The sequence below is a fragment of the Equus quagga genome, chromosome 5 (genome assembly GCF_021613505.1).
Source record: "Equus quagga isolate Etosha38 chromosome 5, UCLA_HA_Equagga_1.0, whole genome shotgun sequence".
NCBI classification, from domain to species: Eukaryota; Metazoa; Chordata; class Mammalia; order Perissodactyla; family Equidae; genus Equus; species Equus quagga.
Genome location: NC_060271.1, coordinates 2,195,579 through 2,218,078, shown reverse-complemented (window position 1 = coordinate 2,218,078; position 22,500 = coordinate 2,195,579).

The following is a 22,500-nucleotide window of genomic DNA, read 5'->3' as shown; positions in this document are numbered from 1 at the left end:
CGCTTGAGATGATGCTACCATCTACGCCAACATTATCCCGTAGCTCAAAACGCTCAATTGCCCACCATTGGTAAGTTGGCAAGTTTTTTTTGAAAGAAAGTAGAAGAAGAGTTAAAGACAAAGGTATTATCTTGGGTGCTTTTTAATTTTCCTAGGTAAGAAGGTCATGCTTTGGAGCTGCACACATTGAACGCCTAATGTCACATCGCTACTCAATATCGGCAGTTACTGCTTTCTTAATGACAGCGGTAATTGGGTGTATGTAATTAGAAGTCATTACAATAAATAGATTGATTTTAGTTTGAAGCTTGGACACCACCATCCACAATGAGTTTAGAAATAATGCAGGGGGAGGGGTAGTTCTGTGGATGACCAAAGAAAACTATTTAGCATGAATGGTTGAAAACGACTCGTTTTCAATAAGTCAGTCTGGGCGTCATCCAAATATCCTAGCAGCTACTTCTACAACTTTACCTCTCCCCTGCAAGCTTTTTTGCAAGGCTAGTACTCATTGCTCTGAAGACTTTTATTTTTTTTTTTAATTTTACTTTTTTTTTTTGAGGAAGATTATCCCTCAGCTAACTACTGCCAGTCCTCCTCTTTTTGCTGAGGAAGCCTGGCCCTGAGCTAACATCGTGCCCATCTTCCGCTACTTTATATGTGGGATGCCTACAACAGCATGGCTTTTGCCAACTGGTGCCATGTCCGCACCCCGGATCCCAACCGGCGAACCTGGGGCCGCCGAGAAGCGGAATGTGCAAACTTAACCACTGTGGCCACCGGGCTGGCCCTGAAGATTTTTATTTTTAAATATTCATTTGCTTAATGTCAAGATATGTTAGACATTGTACTAATATAGACACTATTAATAGCTAATATTAATAAGGACTTACCATGTGCCAGACACTGTGCTCTGTGCTTTCAGTGCTTTATTTTAATTTAATCCTCAATGCAATCCTATTAATACTATTATTATCCTTAACTTATAACTGTGGAGATGGAGGCTTATGGAAATTAGCTTGCCCAAGATTACACAGCTAGTAAGAAATAAAAGCTAACATATTTTGAGTTATTTTAGATACTCGACATGGCTTGACACTGTTAATCTAGTTCTTTTAACAGTGCTGTGAGGGGGGTATTGTTGTTATACCTATTTTACAGATGGAGAAGCGGAACCCTGGAGAACGCAGGGTTATAAAGCTGGTAAGTGGGTGAGCGAGGCTTCAAAGCCAGGCGACCTGACTCTAGAGCCTGGGGTCCTCAACGCCACACTGTGGTGCTCCTCCAAAGCGGTGACCGGTCAGACCAGCACATCTGCTGGCAAAGCCCCGACCGTAGCTGCTGGAGTGCACGGCTGGCTTCTGGGAAACCCTTATGGATAAAATACGATTACTGTTGTGTTCAATAGCTAATCTCCCACAATAGAATAATAATAAAAATAATACTTAAAAATAAATCTAACAAAATAGTGCAAATTTGTATGCTGCTACCATAAAAAAAATTGAGGCAAGAATTTAGAAAAGGCCTAAATAAATGGAGAGATAAACTATGTTAGCAAATTCGAAAACTCAATATTATTAACAATCAATTATCCCCAAATTGATCTACAGATGCAATGCAATTTCAATCAAAATTCTTGTAGGCATTTTTAAAGAAATTGACAGGATAATTATAAAATTTATATGAAAATTTAATGACCTAAAATGGCTAAAAAAATTTTGAAAAAGAAGACCAAAGTTGCAGGACTTGGACTCTCTGATTTGAAGACTTCCTCTGAAATTGCGGTAATCAACAGGGTGGTGTTGCCATAAGGAGAGACAAATACATCAGTGGAACAGAATAGAGTCCAAAAATTGGCCTGCACAAATGTAGTCAATTGATTTTTTGACAGGGTGCAATGTAATTTAATGGAGAAAGGATAGTCTTCTCAACAAATGGTGCCAGAACAATTGGATGCCCAAATGCAAAGAAAAGAAAAACAAAACAAAAAAACCTCTCACACCATACACCAAAGTTAATTCAAAACGGATCATAGGCCTAAAGGAAAACTCTAAAATTGTAAAACTGGAAAAAATCTTTGTAATCATGGGTTAGGAAAAAATGCCTACATAGAACACAAAAAGCATGAACCATAAAAGAAAAATTCGTAAGTTGTACTTTTCAAAATTAAAAACTATGGCTTTTCAAAAGAAACTGTTAAGAACATAAAAAACAGACCACAGGGTAGGAGAAAATATTTGCAACACACATATCTGTTGAAAGACTTGTATCCAGAATATGTGAAGACTTCTTCCAGCTCAATAAGAAGATGAAACAATTTTAAAAATGGGAAAAAATTTATCAAAGAAGAGATGTGATGGCAAATAAGCACATGAAAGGATGCTCAGCATCATTTATCACTAGGGAAACAGAAGTTAAACCACAGTTAGACACCACTAGACGTCTCTTAGAACGGCTTCGCTAACAAAAACACAGAACAGCTGGTCATAACATCCAGCTGGAGAGGATGTGGAGCAAGGGGAATTCTCCCCCATCCCTGGGGGGAGGCAAACGTTACAGTCACTTTGGAGAAGAGTTCAGCAGTTTCTTATAAAGCTAAGCTAAACTTACCTGATGATCCAGCAACCCCTCTCCAAGGTGTTTATTTACCAAGAGAAATGAACATATGTCCGCACCAAGACTTGTACACGAATATTTATGGTAGCTTTATTCACAAAAGCCCATGGAAACCACATAAGAGCCCATCACCTGGAGGATGGATAAAAATCAGGGACATTCAAACAATGGGATACCACTCAGCAATAAAAAGGAGTAAATTACAGACGTGTCACAACATGGATACTTCACAAAGCATTATGCTAAGTGAAAGAAGCCAGACACAAAAGCCTACACACTATGATTCCATGTACACAACACTCTACAAAAGGCGAAACCACGGGGACAGGGATCAGGTGAGCGGTTCCCGGGTTTGCAGGTGGAAGGGCGCTGCCAACAAAGGAGCAGGCAGGAACTTTTCAGGGTGATAGAAATATTCTTTATGTTGATTTTGGTTTACAGTTACATAACTGTATCTATTTATCATAATTATTCACACTTTACATCTAATCAGGGCAAATTGCTTTTTGTATGTAAATCATACCCCAGTAAACCTGACTTGAAACTAACAAACTACAGAAGAAAGAATCAGCTGCAGAGCTTGTTGAAACAGGTTGCTGGGCTTCACCCCTGGAGTTTCTGCTTGTGTCTGAGGTCTAGGTAATGGCAGGAGGCGAGACTTCGCATTTCTAACAAATTCCCAGGTGATGTGCAGGCTGCCGGTGGGGGCCCTACTTTGAGAACCACTGTCGTGTCTAGCGCCAGGGGAAGGGGGCTCTGTGCCCAGGACCTGGAATAGGCTTTCTTGCTGTGGGCCGTTTGCCCCTTCTAAACACATCAGTCCCCAGTGCTGGTCACTTGGGCCTTCTCCATGCAGCCAGATGTGGTCACCCAGGGGCTTTGCCAAGGCTTTAGGCCTGTTAAGCTGGAAGAAGAACAGCTTGACCTGCTGTGTCTGGTGAGTCTTTCAGACAACAGCACCAGAGCATATGGGGCCCTTCAGGGCCCTCCTCAAAGGGCTGTGGCCCAGGGGGTCCCGTTGCTGCATTGTCTGGTGGACCCCCTGCGAGGGGAGCAGCCCACTGGAGAGCTGGTCTCTCTAGCTCCTTCATGATTCTCTCTTGTTCTCTTCTCCGATTATGCAGGAAAGTCTCTATGTCTCCTACCCATGTCTCTCCCCACCATTTCCCACCCCTGCTTAAGAGAGAGTCTCTTTGCTGCTATGAGTAGATTTTGGAGTTGGGCAGACCTAGTTTGCATGCCAGCTGTGCTACTTATTGTGTGTAATTTGGGAGAACTTGTGTTATCTCTTCTGAGCCTGATTTTCCTAACTGAAAGGGGGATGGTAAATTTTACCTCCTAGGGTTCACGTGTGTATGCTGTATGTCTAACCATGTGTTGATTGACACTCTTCCTTTTGCCTAGAACTGGCAGCTAGAACCCAATGCTGAGACAAAAGAATTCGTATCTAAAAGCTGCCATCAACAACTGAGGCTACTCATCTCTTAGGACTTATCACAACGCAGCCAAATGGACTTTGCTGTCCCCCTCTCCCAACTGTTACCGCTACTCCCCTCCTTCACTTCAAACAAACAAAGCAAAACAAAAATCCTGGAGAATGCTGAGTCTCTAGTGACTTGGAAGGGTAGAGAATGGGGTGCAGGAGCTTCTCCTTCACCTCCCTGGACCACCACATCTGCCCCCAAGGCAAGGGAGAGGATGTGCCCAGAAGATACCTCGCAGAGACCTGAGCGCCTGCCAGGGAGAAGACGGGCCCTTCTCCCTTTAGATACCTATTCGTACAGCAGACTGGCTGAGCTGCCTCTGGTGCCCATGAGGGAAGAGGGAAAAGAGGATTGGGGAGAAAAGGTGGGGAGAAAGAGTGAGTGGCCATGAGTCAGCTCTTCCTCCAGGGTCTGATGGGGCAAGGATGAGTGATTTCCAGCGAGTCAAGGTCATGGAAGGTGGCCTGGCTTGAGCTGTCTTGATTGCTGACCAAGAGGATTTCTCACCAGGCAAGGGGTCCCAACAGCAGGAGGCTTTGGTGTGGCCTGCCAGGGTAGGTGGTGAAAGGGGTCACACAATGCTGAGTCTGCACTGGGGCCTCTCAAGATCCCCACATATACACCCTAACAGAGGTCAGCATCTGGATACATGCCTTACAGGAGGCGCTGAGGGACGGTGGGGGGTCTATCCCCATGGAAGCAGCAACAACCACCTGGTAGGGAAGGGCTATGATCGGGAGCAGATAAGAAAGTAACGTTTGCCCCTCCCACCCCCCACATTGGAGGAGACATCACTGGAAAGGGAGGGGAAGTAGCCCAGGACCAGCCCCAAGTGCCATTCTCTAGCCATGTCCCCTGAGCCACAGTTCTGGCCAGCCCAGGGGAGAGGCAGACATGAAATCCAGTATGAGACTGGAGCTGTGCATTGGAGGAACATTTAACGCCGGAAAGTGTTGGGAAGGTTATGGATTCTGCCCAAGATATCATTAAGGAATGAGAAAAGGAGATTTGACAAGCATGTTGCAAGCAGTGAGTGGGTAAAAAAATATGGGTTTGCCGATCACTGAGTCTGGATTCCTCAGTAAACTGGTTATGTATCTATATGAAGCACCTGGTACACTACACACACACACACACACACACATACGCTCACCCACACATTTGTGTGTGTATTTATAGCCTGGTAGATGTGCTGTTAGGAATAATGAAAATACAATATTAATGACAATAGTAATTATAAGAGAAATATGCCATTTTTATACTATAAAGTCCTGATCTGCATTCATTTGTACATGCCCACATTCAATAAAGCCTGACTGGGGTCCTTTATGTGCAAAGTCCTGTGAGAAATACAGAGATTAATTAAGCGAATCTCTACCCTCAGGTAGCTTCTTTAGCCTACTAGAGGTGTTTAAACATATAGAAAATGTGCAGAAAAATATGATAGAAAGGGTCTAGTGCCAAAGAAGGACCTCCCCATTTTTGAATTCCCACTAGACTGGAGGCCCCACGATGGAACTTGACGTACATGATCTCATTTCTCACAACAGCCCTATCAGGTGGTGTCAGGATCCATTTACATAAACCCCACCTCCTCCTTCTCTTGCTATTCCTACCTCTATCTTCACTCACTACCACTATTTGAGCTCCTACCAGATACTAGGTTTGACACATCCATTATGAAATGTATAAAGATATGAGTATTTCATTGGAATACAGTGAAGAGATTATAGATTTTATAATCAGACTGGAGTTCAAATCCTGGGTCTGCTACTTACCATGTGAGCTTGGACAGGTTACTGCATCTCTCCGACCCTGAGTTTTCTGGTAATAACACCTACCTTGCAGGGTATGATGAGAAATCAACGAGACAACGTCCGTAAAGCACCCACCACGGTGCCCGGCATGTAATCTGTTTTCAGCAAACACTCATTCCCTACTTCCTGCACATACAAAGGGAAGCAGCTCATCGAGTGCATGAGACCTGGGCACCCAACCCTCCTCTTCCACCCCTCAGCACTGAAGTCCCCGATGCCCAGACATCCAACTTACAACGTGCCTTTCAAGACTCTGCAATCAATCACCGCAGGCTTGACCACTCTCTCGATTTCTGAGCACACTTGCTTCTTAATCACCTTCCTCTTGTCAGGACTCGCCTTTATTTCTCCCCGGTGCTACTCCCTCCTCTAGAGGGAATTTCTGCTCACTTCCAGCATTCATCTCCCGACCTCTCCTGTTAACAGTCACTGATGCAAAGAATTAACTTTTTGAAGGAACGTCTGCTTTTTCTCGTCAGTAAATTACCCTGGGCGAGGCTCTCAGGCCCTGCCGACCCCTGATTTGAGGAGGTATTGGACATGCACTTGAAAAACAGGTTATTTATCTCTGTCCTACTGTTGTCTTCTCCTTTAGTCTCATCTTGGCGTTCCCTTATCAATTGGTTTTGTCTCTTAAAATTTCTGTAATCTCACCAGGCTTTGTAGATGGCTTGGGCAACGTGCAGGTTCCTGTTATTTTTAATGACTTTCCCTTTATTTCCCCTGGTTCTCGTCAGACACATTTATCTATTTTTATTCCAGCCATATTTATTGCTAGACGGCAGGCAGGCATTCCAGGTATACATCCCGATATCTTTGAGGATCTTCTCTTTCCATCTGTCCTTTTATGTTATCTCTTTACAGCTCTTCTTCCATCGGGAAAATCCTAAGACTCTATGTGCTGAAGTTTTCTAGATTCCAAAACAGCAAAAATAAAGTTAGGATGTCTTTTTCTACACGCTGCCAAAGAGCCACTGGCCATCGCTCCATTTCATTAACTCTGGAGTCAACTCTCCCTCTCCAGCTGAGGTGCCACCTTTGCTGTGAGCTTTTCTGAGACACCTGGGCTCTCAGCTGTACCTGCTTCCTCCAGTAAATCAACACTTGTCTAGAGAGCAGGGAGGTTTCTTTTTACTTACGTATCCCTAGCACCCAGCACAGGCCCTTGCATGTAATAGGTGCTCAATAAATATTTTTAAACAATTGATATCTTTGAAAATAGTACCCTGCCAGCTGTCTAGAATTTCAGGTCTGAAATTTGCTATTTGAATCATTTACCTCATGGTCTTCAATTTCATCATCTATAAAATGGATATGAATCACATGGTTAAACAGGACGTTAAAGATCGTGAAGCTGACATCCTCACTTGATAGAGGAAGAACACGAGTCGTCAAGCGGGGTGAGTCGGTGGTTAGGCCTACAATCCGAACTGATGGTGTTTAGCAGGAATTTGCCGATGGATTCATTAAGCAGTTTTAGTGATCAAAATGTGACGGCGAGGCTTCATCTCTAAGGTGCAGAAGAAGATGCACAGCCTCAAGGAGGCAGAGAAGTTAAATAAACAGGACATTCTTCCTAGATGGGGATCCTGAAGTCCCCGGGCTTGTGAAAAGTTTTCTCTATGGCCTTGTAATACCTTACTTTGGATACTTGGAAATAAGGGACTAGAAATAACTGCTGACTCAGGAATGGCTGGGGATGGAGAGAATTTTTTCGGGATATATGGAGTTCCTCCGAGGAAGGTATCACAGGGATCTTGATAACATTTCACAGGAGGTGAACATGGAGGTGAATAGAGGGCCAAGAAAAGACACAAGTGGGCCTTGAGTGGCAGAGCCAGCAGGTGCAGCGGGCTATGGGTTGCTCCAGTGCTGCGCTGCTGCAGGCACTGGGGAACTTCAGGGACTCTCAGCCCCACCCATGCCTCGGCCACCACTGAGCCAGGCTGCAGAGCGGCAGAGGGCCGGAACAGGAAGCCAGGGTAGCACGGTGGCTGCACTGTAGCAGACTTCAGAGTTCGACAGACCAGAGTTGACGTCCTGGTTCAACTACTAATTGCCTGTATAGACGTGGGCAAGTGTCGCTACACCTCAAAGCCTCAGCTTCCTTTTCTATAAAACAACAACAGTGAAACTACCTTCTAGGGCCGTCATGAGGATTAAAAGAGATGATAGTTGTAAATTACTAGGCATTTAGCAAGAAGGCTCAGCCCCAAAAGGAGGTGGCCTCTGAAATGAGTCATCCAGCCCTCAAGGTGTCCCACGACCAGTGGTCCATTTCCGAATCCATGGAGAGTGCCCAGTTGATAGGGCTCTCCATCTGTCTTGGTGTTCTGATTAGTTCTGGATGCCCTGACAAGACTGGAGCACAGCCTAAACTTTGATGCTAGTCTGGGGTCCTGATACCCTTGACTTTGCCGCATAGTGATGGATCCTCTTTGAACCATAAACCCTACTTCTGGCCTGGAAGAATCCTGTTGCTGTATTCCAAATACAAGTTGAGTCCCCTGGGACTGGCTGAATCCTAGTTCCTCTCACCCTCAGGAACCTAGAATCTTGGCTGCTGGTTGCTCCTGTCACAATCCAATGTTTTGTCAACATCAGCAGAGAAGGACGAGATCAAACCTGCTTAGGAAAGTAGCTGACAGGTCCTCATGGCGAACAGAGTAAAGTCCAGATTCCTTAGCACAGGCACAAGGCCCACCATGCTCTGGCTCCTGTCTGCTTCTCTGGCATCAGCTATCCCAACGCGTCCTTCAGTTTCTGTATGCACCCATGTCGTACCATTCCTTGTGGCACAGGACAGTGCCACATCCTTTTAGACCTCTCTACTTGAGTGCACGCTCTTCTCTATTCTTGGGAGCCTCTCCGCTTTCACCAGGCAAAAACACTACTCATTCTACAAGCCTCGGCCTTGGCATGACTTCTTCTTCAAAGACTTCCCTGATCCTTTCGGGCAGACTAGGGCATTCCTTGCCCTATGCCTCCATTGTCTTAAAGCGTGTACTTCTTATATAACACAACATTGGGTTACTATTTTAATCTCTACATGTGTCCTTTGCCAATCCTTGCCCCCCTCCAAGAATGTAAGCCCTTGGATAAAAGTGACTATTCTATGCTTTATTTATCACTGTATCTCTAGCACACAGCCCAATCTTTGGCTCCTAGTAGGTATTCACAAATATTTGTTGCCTTAATGAATAAAATTAGTTTCCATGGCATGGTTCTCACCTAGACCTGGTCTTCTCCCAGTATGGAGAATATCATGGCTACAGATATCTGAATTACGGCAAGTAGTACTCAAGCAGAAATCCGGATCTTAGGGGACCACAGTCACTTGACCTAATAATGGCCCTCATGGGAAGGTCGCACTGTTTGCTGGAGCATGTAAGGCCAGGATGTAACCATCCATCCATCCAGTCAGCGGAATCAACCCTAATGGTCAATGGAATGACCCATGTCATAGCTGCACTCTCTCCCATCCATCAAAGTTATTGATTAAGGTGGCAGTCTTAACACGTGCTTTAAAGAACACAAGTAATACGGGGATGATTGACAAAAGTGACTACATGATCCAATAACGTGGGAAATGCAACATATTTTATCTCCATCTAAGAGTCATAAACCTTATTTATCACATCAAAGGTTCTAAAAAATTTGTGAGCAAGACATCCGTTTCATTTGCTTAACCCAGTGTTTTCCAAACTTCTTTGACCATCAGAACTCACTTTCCTTGTTACAGCCATTTACATTCCAGGGAGCTAGTGTTCTGTAAAACATGCTTTCGGAAATGATAGATTAAGGAATTCCCCTGGATGGAGGGCAAGCATCTTCAAGAAAAGGGGATCTCTAGACTAAGGAGCATAGAAATGGATATACATATAGAGGATAGGACATAGGAAGATATTAAATACCAAAGAAGTATAATAATTATAAATTTCTCTTGCCTTTTCCTCATTTTTAGGACTCTGGTATTGCAGAGTCCTAAACAAATACCTTGAATGGTTTTTTCCCTTACACATAGTCTGAATGACTTTTTCTTTTACTGATACCCTTCAAAATATAACCACTCATGAAACATAATGCTTGGACATACATAACATACACATGTATTTCAGCAAATGATACAGAGGGGAAAATGCTGGTTTCAGGGTCAGAATATAAATTTAAGTCCCACCCTTCCTTATCACTTATACGTATAATCCTTGGAATATAATTTGCCATCTCTACTTCTCAGTTTCTCAGTCAGTATAATGGGGAAAATAACCCATGCCCTGCCAAAGTCACAGAAATATTGTGAGAATCGAATGCCATTAATACATAAAGTGCATTAATACTATAAAGACCTATATGAAATAAGATATCTTAATTATACCTGAGCTTGCGGTGCATTTAACTCACTCTAGAATTCCTATGCACAGGTAAAATGTAATTTATTTGTTTTCTGCATCTAATCTGGGCTCCTTCTCCAACTCTCATATGATGGTTGGCAGGAAAAAGAAAATCTAAGCAAAACTAAATGCCCAATTCAGTTTAAATTCTTTCCAGTTCAATAATTTAAGCCCAGTTTGGTGGTTCCCAGTGTCTCTAATTTAAAAATATAGCAATGTCCCTTTCTCAGGCGGCCTCTCCCTTCCTCCGCTCCTCCCTTAGTGTAGCGTGCAGATGCTCCGGGAGGGTGTGGCTGAGACGCCCATGAGAAGGCAAAGGGAATTGGAACTGGAATCACCAGGCGCAGCACTGTTTGCCTGTTTCAGTCTCTGGGGCCATGACCCTTCACTGCTAGGTTCTGCTTGCCTTCCTAGCCCTGTGGTTGGCATGAATCATCAGAGTCTGGCCTCTCCCTCGGTTTGGTCTAAGCCTGGTTATTTTCCCCTCAGTTTCCACTCGCTGTAGACCCCTGAGTGTCATTTCCTGCATCCAGCCCAGCCATCAATCATCCCCCCTCCCCTGATGTGGGGTTCCCTGTCTGCTGAGCCGAGTGACCAGCATTCTAGTTTTCCCTTCTGTGTCTCTCTGCCTGACCATGTTGTCCCATTGCAGATTCATGTAGGGTAGCCCAAAGGCTTTTCTTTTTCTAGAGCCCTAAGGAGTAAATGAGAATAAAAGCCCTTGGCCCTCAATGTTGCCCATATTTGCCCAATGCAGCTTCAGGCTTTGGCTTGGTGAGAGGAATATCAAAACCCATCTGCCCATCTTGTTTCTCTTTCTTCCTTCGAAACAACTCTCTAGGTTAGAAAAGGCTTTTCCTTATTTCTCCTGAGTTAAATGCACCTGCCGATGAGCAACCCACTCCTTTGCCTTTCTTATCCTATGCTCAGAACTGGTCCTACAGACTCAGCCCAGACAGGGGGAAGAGGAGGATGAAGGCATTTTGGAAGTTCTCTCTGGCGTTAGGAGTCTGGTTGGCATGGCTGTTGTCTTGTGTCATCCTACTTTGCAAGCTGGGAGAGTGAGACTTTCCCCCTTTCTCTTCACATTACTCTGTAACACGTTTGATCTAATCTTGGCTCAGACAGATGTGCATCTCGGCCACTGGGGACAACACTGTCTTTACCTTCATTTAGTTGGAAACTTCAAAACATTTTAACTTATTATAAAGAAAATATGAGAAAACTAGAGACACCAGAAAATGATGAAATCCGGAGATCCTTGCTTCTTATTTCAGTGATAGTCATCCTTCTTTGCATGGAAAAAAGAGGTCACAGTTTACCAACTGTAGAAAGAACGCAGGAAGGAGTGCTTTGTTCTGGTCAATAACATACAGTAACAATTTGCGTGGCCCCGGACATGTCACTTAACTTGTTGACTCTTAGATTCCATATCTGAATTGGGAAGAAACATACCTATAACACTACATGGGGTTTTCACGAAGATTAAATGTGATCGGTTTATACACAAAATTAGGAAGAGTCTTACACATGGTAGTTATTACTCTCTCATTAGAGCTTCACAGAGGATTATGACAGGTGCACACATCCTTTATTCCGTGGTCAGCATGTGCCAAGGAGTGTGGGAAGAGCTTCATGTGGACTGTCCTTAAATTCTTACGTCACGGGAGGTAGGTACTATTATTATTATTCCCATTCTGCAGATGAGGAAATCGAGGCACGAAGAGGCTAACTAGCTGGCCCCAAGTCATTCAGCAATGAGTGACAGATCCAATGCTGAATCCCAAATGGCTTTCCTTTAAACCAAATGATTTGCCCTCACGGCTCAAGCTTTTAACCATATGCAGTAGGGCCTCCTGCTTTGCAGAAAAGTGGAAAGCCAAGGATGTCATGATGGTAATATCCATATCATTGCTGAGGAAAACACAGCAGAGAGCTGAGGTGACTTGCTCCAAATCACATAGCAAGTTAAGGGCAAACCCACATGGAGAGGGAGGGTACGTGACTTCTGGTCTGTGGGAGCTTTCCACGGCGTGTGGCTGCCTGCTCTGACAGGGGTCAGGACGTCATCGATGGACAGCCGCAGGCATCTTGTCTTCCACGCTTGCTCTGCCAAAAAGACTTCTCAGAAGTCTCTAGGTCCAGAGGAGAGAGGAGCGAGTGCCTCACACGTCCCCCCACCCCGATACACAGCCTCGGTTCGGATTCGCCCTGTGAAAGGAGGTTGGCCTGTCATGCCATGGCACAGTACATTCATGCGGTCACACCTCTCTTCCGCTGGAAAAATGAGGCCACTAATTCATTTTAGCAGCTTTTCCCTTTCTGCCTAAAATGTGCCCTCCGATGATGATAATGCAAGGAGATGGGAAATGTTTTAACAAGCTCAGTCCTTCACTGTGGACTAGCACACACTCAAAGCAGCATTTTTTCCATGTCTGGGCTCACTTTCAAGACTGTCTGCGTGGATTACAGAACAGTATGGTTTTGTAATTGTAAATAAGGTATCTTATGTTCCTCCTGTTATCATTGGGTTTGACATAAAGGGGAAATTTAACTTCGGGGGAAGGTATTACATATGCCTAGACACATTCATGCACATGATGGAGCGTTTATTTTTGTCAGTTGAAGAAGCTCCTCTCAGAAGGTCACCAGCTGTCATACAAGAAAATATTCAATGCAGTGTAATGGTTAAGGATGAGCTTCCCCATTCTCGATGCCCGAGTTCAAGTCCTGGGTCTACCATGAACTAGCAGGGTGACATTGGGCCAGTTCCATAACCTTTCTGTGAGTGAGTTTCCTTGACTGCAAAAGGAGAATATATTTTTAGCATAATGTCTTTGTGAGGATGAGATGAAATTTGATGAGTGGAAGGTCCTTGATACAGTGAAGCGAATTAGGGAAAGCAGGTAAGGAAGGATTCCTCAGTACCTCAGACCTCACAGCTGTGAACGGCGTCTGCTCTGGAGAAGCTGGCCGCTAGCATAACAGCATCTTCCTAGAGCCTTTTGGTCTCCCCGGTTCTTTCTATCACACATAAATTAAGCCCATGAACTTTTGAAGAGTATAACTCTTTAGGAGTGTGACATAAAAACATGGAAGGTCCTCACTGGGAACCACAAGCTGAGACATTTGGGCTGTGAAAGGGAAGTTGCCGGGTCCACGACACATGACCTCAAGGTGCTTTGGAGGCCAGACTGAGCAGTTCTGATTTTAGGCAATCTAGAGTCATTGAAGGTTTTGAGAAGATGACTGAGCTCTGAGAGGTCTCTCAGGAAGGCTAAGCTGACCTTCTAGTAGACAAGAGATCAGAACCAGGGTTGGCAAGCTATGGCCCGGGGACCAGATCTCACCTGCCATCTGTTTAGTCTGCACACGAAGATGGTTTCACATTTTTATTATTTATATTTATTTTTTGTTTTTATTTTTTATTGAGGTATAATTGACATACAACATTATATTGATTTCAGGTATACAATGTAATGCTTCAATATTTGTACAGATTACGAAATGGTCACCTCACTAAGCCTAGTTAACATCTGTCACCATACGTAGTTACAAATTTTTTTTTCTTGTGATGAAAACTTTTAAGATTTCCTTTCTTAGCAACTTTAAAGTATGCAATATAGTATTATTAACTATAGTCTTCACGCTGTACATTACATCCCCATAACTTATTTATTTCATAACTGGAAGTTTATACTTTCTGACTCCCTTCACCCATTTTACTCACTTGCTTTTTACATTTTTAAATGGTTGAGAAAAATCAAAAGAATAGTATTTCATGGCACGCAAAAATTATAAAAAGTTCACATGTCAGAGTTCATAAATAAAGCTTTATTGGAACACAGCAACATTCATTTATTTACGTATGGTCCATGGCTGCTTTTTCTACAATGGCAGAATTGAGTAGTTTCAGCAGAGACCATATGGCCTGTAAAGCCTAAAATATTTCTTATCTGGCCTTTTACAGAAAATGTTTGCTGGTCTCCGGACGGGAGAGTGATGACTGAACAGGTGATAGGAGCCAGATTTGGATGCTAATACTGATATAAAAACTATAATCAATTTTGCATTTACTATCTGTCCTGCATTTTATTTGCAGAATCATGTTTAATACTCAGGACAAGCCTATACTAGCATCTAAAGAACTTGGCCAAGGTTATACAGGGAGGACAAGGCAGACGCATGATCCGAACTCCTATCAATGGAAAATAAGATCTGTGCACTTAACCATCGTGTAGATTGCCTTTTACAATCAACATGAAAGATGATGAGGAATGGAAGAAAGAGAGGGATTCAAGAGATAAGCTGGAGTTGTCATCAACAGGACTCAGGGGCCTTTTGAATGGGAGGGATTGGGATAAATTCAGAGAAAAGAAATCCCAAAGTCTTGGTGCCTAGGACCAGTTGGAGTGCCACGTTGCATGAAAAGGTTCATGTTTGAGCCTTCTTAGTTAAAACTCAGCTTCACAAGACCTCATCATGTTAATATTCTGCCATCGCTCTTGATCAGGTAATTGTGCCACTTGGGCTCCCAAGCACTAAAATTAAACCTGGAAATTTGTCATACACCTTCCCCATGCGATGGCAACACAGAGGGTGGGAGCTCCAATAGTCAAAATGAATTACTCAGCGAGTTCATTTGTCACCAGAAGGTAATTGGGATTTAAGCTACAGTCTCAGGAAGAAATACATCACATCGCATGATTACTTGCTTTAATGGCAACCTATGTCTAATTTTCATCGCCACCCCAACCCCTTTTCATCAGATCCAGTGACCTGCTAGCAGTATAATTTGACTCTTTTCCTGCTGCCCACCTGAAATATCAGGCGTCAGCTGCGAAAAGAACCCCCTTAAAGTAGGACAGTGGGCATGACTGCCTTAGCTCTGAGCTGCTGGCCTCAGGGATTTTTACAGATTCATTTATTCATTCGTTTATTCGTCCATAGACAAGCATGTACTGAGAACTTATTCTATGCCAGGCCCAAAATTGATGGTAGAAGTCCAAAGGAGAATAAATCATATTCCTACATATAAAGTGGTGATTCTAACATGATTTTAAATGGGATCAGGAGATCCCAGACATACCATCAAAACACAATCCCCAAGGAGATCTTGTCAAGATGGTGGCATAAGCACACTCTGAACTCATCTCCTTTCATGGACACAACCAGGTTACTGCTGTTTTTGGAAAAATTACCCTGGATAGAAAACCAAAAACTGGATAAAAAGAACCCCCACAACAAGGGACAGTCCTGACTAAGGCAGAAGAGGCAGAAATTCCTGCTGGAGAGAAAAACGTCACCCCCGGGAGCAGCAGAATTTCTCAGCCAGCCAGGCAGGAGCCACCCTAAGGTACGCAGCCCTCCCTGGAGGAGTGAGGTCCAGAGTGGGGGCCAATACTGCTATAAGCATTCTTCAGACTCAGCACAACTGACACAAGGGTCTTACTATCTGGCTTTGCTGTCCATTAACTGCAGCGAGGACACCCCCAGAAAAGCTATCAGATGAAAGCCAAAAAGACTCGGGTCTTAAAGGGCCCACACACAAACTCACCCGTGTCAGCAACCTAAAACCACCAGAGAGAAGGCTGACAGTCCTTTGGGGAAAAGAGACCCACCTGGTGGGCTCTGGGGGCATTTTGGTGAGAGGAGGGACCTCTCTGGAGACTGAGACACTGGTGGGGGCCATTGTTCTGACCTGGTCCAGGTGTGCTGACACAGACCCCGGTGGATGCCATTGAGGTTCTTCCCCTGGCATGTTAGCCCAGGGATCTGCCACACCCACTAGAGCACAGATTTAATCCAGTTCAGCCAGGGCAGGCAGACTGCTCTAGGGACCCACCCTACCCAACAGCAAGCCCTCAGGCTACTTGTTGGGCTGCATTGACTGGGTGCCTTGATCTTCTACAGGCAGGTGAATGTGTCTGCCTCTGTGGGGCAGGGCCTGTGTGAGGACCAGGTGAACTGTGGGGGGGGGGGGGGCATGGGGGGAGAGGGGGGGGCCTCTGCAGTGGGGAGTCAGGGTACACTCCAGAGGGTTGGGAAGTGTACATGGACCAGGACTGTGTTGATGGTGTGTGTGGTCCTGTGGGGGGTGAGGCTTATCAGCAGCAGAAGACCTGTGCTTCACAAATAGCCATAAAAAGGATCAGTCCCACCTTCCAAAGCCTGAAACAATTGAGTGCTCCCATGTCTAGGACCAGACCCACTCAGCTGCACTCCTAAGAGAACTGAAAACAGCCTTGTAGGCCTGAGGCCTGTAGCAACTGTAAGTTCCTGAGCCTAGCAACCAGCTACACTGGGTACCTACCCAATTAAGAGGAAAACTGCAATAGGAGTGTGCTGATAGACCTTGAGGCCAACTGTGCTGAGGCTCCCCAAACCAGATTTACAACAGCTGGCCAGGGAAGGAAAGACTAGACTCCCTGGGTACCTGCATTAAGAGCAACCCTGCCACAGCAGAAGGACACAAGTAGCCCACAAAGAAGTCACTCCTGGATCTTTTGGACTGGTGACGAGAGGGAAGCACACTGCTGGGCCTCAAAAGGCATCTCTTACATAAGGCCACTTCTCCAAGATCAGGAGACATAGCCGACTCACCTAATACATAGAAATAAGTACAGAGAAAGAGGCATAATGAGGAGAGAAAGGAATACATTCCAAGCAAGGCAACAGGACAAAAACCCAGAAAAAGGACTAAATGAAACAGAAATAAGTGATCTACCTGACAAAGAGTTCAAGCAAAATCTCATAAGGATGCTCACAGATATTAGAAGAAGACTGGATGAACACAGTGAGCTCATCAACAAAGAACTGGAAAATATAAAAAAGAACAAATCAGAAATGAAGAATATAATACTGGAAATGAAAAATTCACTATAGGGACTCAATAGCAGAGTAGAGGATGCAAAAGAATGGATCAGCAAGCTAGACGAAAGACTAGAGGAAATCACCCAAGCAGAACAGAAAAAAGAAAAAAGAATTAGACAGAATGAGAACAGTCTAAGGGAACTCTGGGACAATATCAAGTGCATAAACATTCACATTATAAGTGTCCCAGAAGAATAAGAGGGAGATAAAGGGGCAGAAAATTTATTTGAAGAAATGATAGATGAAAATTTTCCTCATCTAAGGAAGGAAACAGACATTCAAGTACAGGAAGCACAGAGAGCTCCAAACAAGATAAGCCCAAAGAGGTCCACACCAACATACATTATAATTAAAATGTGCAAAATTAAAGATAAAGAGAGAATCCTAAAAGCAGCAAGAGAAAGGTAACAAGTGACATATAAAGGAAAGCCCATAAGGCTATCAGCGGACTTCTCAGCTGAAACCCTACAGGCGAGAAGAGAATGGCATGATGTATTTAAAGTGCTAAAGGGAAAAAACCTACAGTCAAGAATACTCTATCCATCAAGGTTATCATTCAGAATGGAAGGAGAGATAAAGTGCTTGCCAGACAAGCAAAAATTAAAGGAGTTTATCACCAAGAAACCAGTTCTGCAAGAAATGCTGAAGCGACTTATTTAAGTGGGAAAGTGAAAACCACAAATAGGGATGAAAAAATTATCAAAAAAATAACCCCCCAAAAATCAGGCAATAAAATCATGGGTAAAGGTAAAAATACAGTAAAGGTAGCAGACCAAACACTTGTGAAGATAAGATGATGGTTAAAAGGCAAAAGTAATAAAATTACCTATTTCAATGATAAGAGGGTAATGGATAGACACGGGCAAAACAAGAGATTTTATATGATTTCAAAAACATAAAATGTGGGAGGAGGGGAGTGAAAAAGTGGAGCTTTTAGAAAGAGGTTAAGCTAAAGAGTCTATCAACTTGATATAGACTGTTATATACATAGAATATTATATAGATTCCTCATGGTAATCATAAATCAGAAACCTACAATAAGTAAGCAAATAAGCAAGACAAAAGAAATCAAACATATTACTAAAGAAAGCCATCAAACCACAAGGGAAGAGAGCAAGAGAAAAACAAAGGGACAGAGAAGAACTACTAATACACCAAGAAAAAAAAGTAACAAAATGGCAAAAAATACATATTTATCAATAGATACTTCAAATGTCAATGGACTAAATGCTCCAATCAAAAGGCATGGAGTGGCCAATTGGATAAAAAAACAAGACCCATATATATATGCTGCATACAAGAGACACACTTCAGACCTAAAACTGAAAGTGAAAGGATGGAAAAAGATATTCCATGAAAATGGCAAAGAAAAGAAAGTGGGGGTAGCAATACTTATATCAGATGAAATAGTCTTTAAAACAAAAACTGTAACAAGAGACAAAGAAGGGCACTGCATAATGATAAAGGGAACAATCCAACAAGAAGATAAAACACTTGTAAATATCTACGCAACCAACATAGGAGCACCTAAATATATAAAGCAACTATTAACAGACATAAAAGGAGAAATAGACAGTAACACAATAATAGTAGGGGACTTTAATACTCCACTTACACCAATGGATAGATCATCCAAACAGAAGATCAATAAGGAAACACTGGCCTTAAATGACACATTTGACCATATGGACTTAGTGGATATATATAGAACATTCCATCCAAAAACCACAGAATATACATTCTTTTCAAATGCACAGGGAACATTCTCCAGGATCGATCACATATTAGGCCACAGAACAAGTCTCAATAAATTTAAGAAGATTGAAATAATATCATGCATCTTTTCTGACCACAAAAGTACGAAACTAGAAATCAACTACAGGAAGAAAACCAGAAAATCCACAAAAACGTGGAGATTAAACAAAATGCTACTGAACAACAATTTGGTCAAGGAAGAAATCAAAGGAGAAGTCAAAAAATTCCTGGAGACAAATGAAAATGAAAATATGACATGCCAAAATCTATGGGATACAGCAAAAGCAGTTCTAAGAGGGAAGTTTATAGCAATTCAGGTCTACCTCAACAAAGAAGAAAAATCTCAAATAAAAAATCTAAAAGTGCATCTAAGGGTACTGGAAAAAAATAAGAACAAACAAATTCCAAAATCAGCAGAAGGAAGGAAATAATAAAAATCAGAGCATAAATAAATGAAATAGAGACTAAAAAATCTACAGAAAAAATTAATGAAACCAAGAGCTCGTTCTTTGAAAAGATAAACAAAATTGACAAACCCTTAGCTAGACTCACCAAGAAAAAAAGAGAGAAGGCTCAAATAAATAAAATCAGAAATGAAAGAGGAGAGATTACAATGGACACCTCAGAAATACAAAAGATAATAAGAGAATACTGTGAAAAGCTATATGTCAACAAATTGGATAATCTAGAAGAAATGGATAAATTCTTAGAAACATACAACCTTCCAAAACTGGACCAAGAAGAAGTAGAGAATTTGAATAGACTACTCACCAGTAAGGAGATCAAAACAGCAATCAAAAACCTCCCAAAAAATAAAAGCCCAGGACCAGATGTCTTCCCTGGTGAATTCTACCAAACATTCAAAGAAGACTTAGTACCCATCCTTCTCAAACTCTTCCAAAAAATTGAAGAGGAGGGGAGGCTTCCTAACTCATTCTATGAAGCCAACATTATCCTGATACCAAAACCAGACAAGGACAACACAGAAAAAGAAAATTACAGGCCATTATCACTGATGAACGTCGATGCAAAAATCCTCAACAAAATACTAGCAAATCGAATACAACAGTACATTAAAAAGATCATACATCAGGATCAAGTGGGTTTCATTCCAGGGATGCAGGGATGGTTCAACGTCTGCAAATCTATCAATGTGATACACCACATTAACAAAATGAAGGATAAAAATCACATGATCATCTCAATAGATGCAGAGAAAGCATTTGACAAGATACACCATCCATTTATGATAAAAACTCTAAATAAAATGGGCATAGAAGGAAAATACCTCAACATAATAAAGCCCATATGACAAACCCACAGCAAATATCATTCTCAATGGAGAAAAACTGAAAGCCATCCCTCTAAGAACAGGAACCAGACAAGGATGCCCACTGTCACCACTCTTATTTAACATAGTATTGGAAATCCTAGCCAGAGGAATCAGGCAAGAAAAAGAAATAAAAGGGATCCACTTTGGAAAAGAAGAAGTGAAACTGTCACTCTTTGCAGACAACATCATTTTATATATAGAAAACCCTAAAGAATCCACTAAAAAACTTTTAGAAATAATAAATGAATACAGTCAAGTTGCAGGATACAAAGTCAACATAGAAAAATCGGTTGCATTTCTATACACTAACAACGAAGTAGCAGAAAGAGAAATTAAGAATACAATCCCATTTATAATTGCAACAAAAAGAATAAAATACCTAGGAATAAACTTAACCAAAGAGGTGAAAGATCTGTACACCGAAAACTATAAAACACTGTTGAAAGAAATTGAAGAAGACACAAAAGATATTCTGTGCTCTTGGATTGGAAGAATTAACATAGTTAAAATGTCCATACTTCCTAAAGCAAGCTATAGATTCAATACAATCCCTATCAAAGTTCCAACAACATTTCTCACAGAAATAGAACAAATAATTCTAAAATTTATATGGAGCAACAAAAACCCTGAGTAGCCAAAGGATTCCTTAAAAAAAAAGAACAAAGCCAGAGGTATTACACTCTCTGATTTCAAAATATACTACAAAGCCATAGTAAACAAAACAGCATGGTACTGGCACAAAAACAGACACACAGATCAATGGAACAGAATTGGGAGCCTAGAAATAAACCCACACATCTATGGACAGTTAATATTTGACAAGGGAGCCAAGAACATACAGTGGGGAAAGGAAAGTCTCTTCAATAAATGGTGTTGGGAAAACTGGACAGCCACATGCAAAAGAATGAAAGGAGACCAGTACCTTACACCATGCACAAAAATCAACTCAAAATGGATCAAAGACTGGAATGTAAGACCCAAAACCATGAAACTTCTAGAAGAAAACATAGGCAGTATGCTCTTTGACATCAGTCTGGGCAGCATATTTTCGAGTACCATGTCTGACTGGGAAAGGGAAACAAAAGAAAAAATGAACAAATGGGACTACATCAAACTAAAAAGCTTCTGCACAGCAAAGGACACCATCAACAAAACGAAAAGACAACCTAACAATTGGGAGAAGATATTTGCAAACCACATATCAGATAAGGGGTTAATATCCAAAATATACAAAGAACTCATACAGCTCAACAACAACAAAAAAAGCCAACAACCCAAGTAAAAAATGGACAATAGATCTGAACAGAGATTTCTCCAAAGAAGATATATGGATGGTCAATAGGCATACGAAAAGATGCTCAACATCATTAGCTATTAGGGAAATGCAAATCAACACTACAATGAGGTATCACCTCACTCCGGTCAGAATGGCTATAATTAACAAGACAGGAAACAATTATTGAAGAGGATGTGGAGAGAAGGGAACACTTGTTCACTGCTGGTGGGAATGAAACTGGTGCAGCCACTATGGACAGCAGTATGGAGTATCCTCAGAAAATTGAGAATAGATCTACCATGTGATCCAGCGATCCCACTGCTGGGTATTCATCCAAAGAACTTGAAAACACAAAGGCATAAAGATACATGCACCCCTATGTTCCTTGCAGCATTATTCACAATAGCCAAGACTTGCAAGCAACCTAGGTGCCCATCAAGGGACGAATGGATAAAGAAGATGTGGTATATATATACACAGTATATATATACACAGTGGAATACTACTCAGCCATAAGAAATGATGAAATCCGGCCATTTGTGACAACATGGATGGTCCTTGAGGGTATTACGTGAAGTGAAATAAGTCAGAGGGAGAAAGTCAAACACCATATGATCTCACTCATAAATAGAAGATAAAAACAATGACAAACAAACACATAACAAAGGAGATTGGATTGGTGGTTACCATAGGGGAAGGGGGGAGGGGGGAGGGGAAAAGGGGTGATTAGGCTCACATGTGAGGGGATGCACTATAATCAGTTTTTGGGTGGTGAACATGATGTAATCTACATAGAATTTGTAATATATTACGATGTACATCTGAAAGCCATATAATGTTATAATCCAATGTTACTGCAATAAAATAAAATAAAATAAAATAAACTTTAAAAAGAAAAAAACCACAACCCCCCCATTCCCTCTACCACTAAGAACTGACATTCCTCTCTACTCAT